Raw genomic sequence first — 3,931 nt, 5'->3', positions numbered from 1 at the left:
ATGAAAGACAGTGTTTTAAAAACCTCTTGTCATCTGTGGGTATGGGGTGAGCACAGCTTGGTATGGCACAGAACTTATCTGAAACGGTCTCAAAACTTCAGAGAGGAAAGTATCTTACAACGAAGTCTTGACCCTTGCTATGGAAGCAATGGACTTTTGAAATTTGGCCTGAAATACTGAAGTAGATAACAGTTGAGAAACTTGAATCCCCAGATTCTCCTGGCACATTCCCCTTTGAGGAGAGAAAAAGATCACTTGTGTTGGATAAGTGGCTTCTCCTGATACTAGACTAGACAAAAATCTCAAAATTTTAGGACTGTTATGAGTATATGTGATATATTTTAATATTACTTCCTCTCCAAGCCAAAAAGTAAGGTCAAACCTCTCAGCACAGCCCTGGGAGGGAGTTTATCAGTCTACAAAGGAACACACATGTTATACAGCAAAATGACCATAAAATCAAGTCTAACACATGGCCAGAACCAGGAAAGGGTCTCTAGAAGCAAATTCTGAAGATGCTGGATGAAGACACAAGAATAAGGGGTTGAATGCCAAAGCCTGCCCAGGCAGCAAGCGCTGGTGCTGTAGGGAGGCAAGGCCATGCAGCCTGTAAGAGCACGCATCCCCCTTCCTTTACAGCCCCCACCTCGGACCCTGCAGCTGCCATGATGTTGATGCCTAAGAAGAATCGGATTGCCATCTATGAACTCCTTTTTAAGAAAAGTGTGATGGTGACCAGAAAAGATGTCCACATGCCCAAACACCCAAGCTGGCAGACAAGAATGTGCCCAAGCTTCATGTAATGAAAGCCATCCAGTCTCTCAAGTCTTGAGGCTACGTGAAGGAGCCGTTTGCTTGGAGTCATTTCTACTGGTACCTTACCAGTGAGGGTATCCACTATCTCCGAGCTTACCTGCACCACCCTCCGGAGATCATGCCCGCCACCCTGCACTGCAGCCATCCTGAGACTGGCAGGCCTTGGCCCAAAGGTCCAGAGGGTGAGCAGCCTGCAAGATTCATTCACAAGAGGGCAGGCAAAGAGAGACACCTACAGAAAGAGTGATTTGCCCCTGGAGCTGACAAGAACGCTGAGGTTGGGGCTGGCACAGCAACTGAATTCCAGTTTAGAGGCGGCTTTGGTCGTGGACATGGTCAGACACCTCAGTGAAGTTGGAGATTATGTTGCATTGAATAAACTTTAAAGAAAATCAAAACCAAAAAAAAAAAAAAAAAAAAAAAGAATAAGGGGTTGAGAGTGGAGACATCAGAAACTTATAGAAATTTCCCCTATAGTACACTCAATGTTTGGCCCCCATTCAAGGGCCCAAAAAGGTAGTTCTAAGTTCAACATAGAGTTAAGCTGGCCACAGTAACCAAAAAAAAAAAAAAAAAAAAAAGAAATGCTAAAATTTTTCATGAGACCAAATAAAAGAGCTCAATAGAATGGTTAAGAGTCCTTGGCTGACCATTCCTCTTGGGAAAGTCCAATGGAAATTTAGTGTAATAAGGCAGTAACAGATGTCCTTGCAAGAAGCATCAACAAACGTTTCAGTAGTATCTTCTATAGGCTCAAGGTGAAGGAAAAAGTGATGTTACTGAGATGTTGCTATCTAGTAAAATAAAGATAGTAGAATGTCCCAAAGAGCAGAAAAGATGGGAAAGGCAATAAGACTGACTGTGGAGGAATCTGAGCATGAGAGACTGAACCAGCTAGCCTCAGAGCAGACACACTTTCTATCAATTGTTACTGCTTTGTTTTGTTGCTATAGCAGACTCATTCTTTATATAACCCAGTGACTGATTAATCCATTGATTGTATTAATGGGTTAATCTCTCCTCAAGAGCAGGGTTCTAATCACCACTGTGATGTCTCTCTCACCTAGTTTCATTTCTTAATATCTCATAATGGAGATTAAATTTTAACATGAGTTTAGGAGGAGACAAGATCTAGTTAGACCACAGTGTAAACTGAGGATTCTTCCCTCTTATCATTGCTGAGGCCCTTCTCTTGCATGCGTGTGTCTGTGTGTCTATCTCAGTCTCTCTGTCTCTGTGTGTGTGTCTGTCTGTGTGTGTGTGTGTGTGTGTGTGTGTGTGTGCGTGCATGTCTATGTCTCTGTACATGTCTGTTTGAGTGTGAATGTGTGTGAATGTTCACCTAGAAACTTCTGAAGGACATATCCTCCTCAGCTTATAATGGACTTTTGTCAACATAAACAGGACACAGGATCAGTTGAAAATGTTGTGATGAGAAATGCATTGACTGTGCCTCACTTAGCAAACACCACAGCTCAGCTGCACAGTCCCCATGACTGTCATGACTCCTAGTGGCCACATGGAAGGCCAGGAGCTGCATGTGGTGGTGTCTACTGCCTAGAAAGGATTATACTGCATAGCACTGCCCCAGAAGAAAACCAAATTCAAAGTATGCCTTCTACTGACCATATATGGCTTTTGCACTACAGCAGGAAAATTGTTCAAACCAAGTGAGTGGAGAACTATTGGTTGTACTTTATTTATTCCCTGTGGGGTGGAAATGTGTTTTGAATACCAGAAAATGAAGAGTGGGATAGCAGTCATATTTGGGAGAGATTTACTAGTTGAAACTGAAGAATTTCCACAGGAAAAGACTTCAGGCTTCAGCCTCTTCCAGCTCTTAATATATCACGGGGCAGCTTATTTCTTTCTAATTGTTGGGTCCACAGAGTTCTCCTTCATCAGAGTTTGACATGTTTTCATTCTATGTTGTTTTACTTATTTTTATTTTATGTGAGTGTCTGCCTGTGTGTATGGAAGTGCATCCCGTTGTAAGCCACCATTCCATGATAGGAACGGAACCTTTGCAAGAACAAATGCTTTTAACCACTTATCAACATGTCCAGCCCCTTCACGTTGGCATTCTAGATGCCTCTGAAATTTTCAAGGTCTTGCACCCCATTGGAGTCTTCACTGCCGTCCCTGTAGCTCAGGTTCCCAGGATCTTACCCACAAAGTTACAGGTCCTCACCTTGTAACCTGACTCCCTGTCTCCTCTATGATACCGGCCACAGGCCTAGTTTACATCTCCGCTAAACTCGAATCTACGTATCAGCTTATCCTAGAAAGACAAAAAACAAACATGAAAACGATCTTTACTATGACTGACAAAGCCCCATCCATTACCGTGGTCCGTAAGGCTGATCCAGCTGCTGTCTGGAGCTTCTAAGCGTCTATTTTCTTATCACTGCCCACTCACCTGGAAGGTGTGAAAATTAAAATAGACCTCAATTGTTGATATCAGAATCAACTGTGAAAGGGTCTCAGAGCACACCGACTGGACAAGATTCCCAAAGCATCCGAGGCTCCCTGAGGACATTTGAGGCCTCATTTGCCATAACTCAACAACAGCAACTATGTAGCCTAACTTGAATGCTTCTTTAAATCCTGAAAAGGAGGAGGGAGAGGAGGAGGAGCAGGAGGAAGAGAAATAACTCTGAATATCTCCTATCTAATTAAATTTTAAAAGCTGTCCATTACATCCAGGGATGGCATTTTCCCATTGTCCTGAGGTGAATTTACTGTCAGGCAGGTTGGAGGACCACAGGCAGTGTTTTTGGTCCAGCTGCTCTGAGAGGCAGGCGTAGGTGCCTCCCTCAGCTCTCCATGCATTTCCTAGGATCCTTGGAATGTACCTCCAGCCTGACGGTTACTGGACTCCCTTTATCTCTCAAGACTTACCCTGAATAGAATTAATGCCAAGGAATTCCCATACTCCTGCAAGATAGTTTGTCCACTTTCTTGGGTCTCCCCACACACCCAATGTGTGTTCTAGTGATATAATAAGCACAGTTGTCCCAATACAATTATATTGATTTCTACATGGATTCTGTCTTTCACTTTAAAAAACTATGCCAAAGACTACAACTGACATATCTTTGCATTCTTTGAGTTT

At 43.1% G+C, this 3,931-nt stretch overlaps 1 pseudogene; it reads left to right on the top strand.

The window, feature by feature from the left end:
- Positions 628-1,211, top strand: Rps10-ps3 (ribosomal protein S10, pseudogene 3; annotated as a pseudogene).

Source organism: Mus musculus, chromosome 4 (assembly GCF_000001635.26).
Source record: "Mus musculus strain C57BL/6J chromosome 4, GRCm38.p6 C57BL/6J".
Classification (NCBI taxonomy): domain Eukaryota; kingdom Metazoa; phylum Chordata; class Mammalia; order Rodentia; family Muridae; genus Mus; species Mus musculus.
Note: the sequence above shows the minus strand (reverse complement) of the source record. Positions and strands in the feature narration are given on the sequence as shown.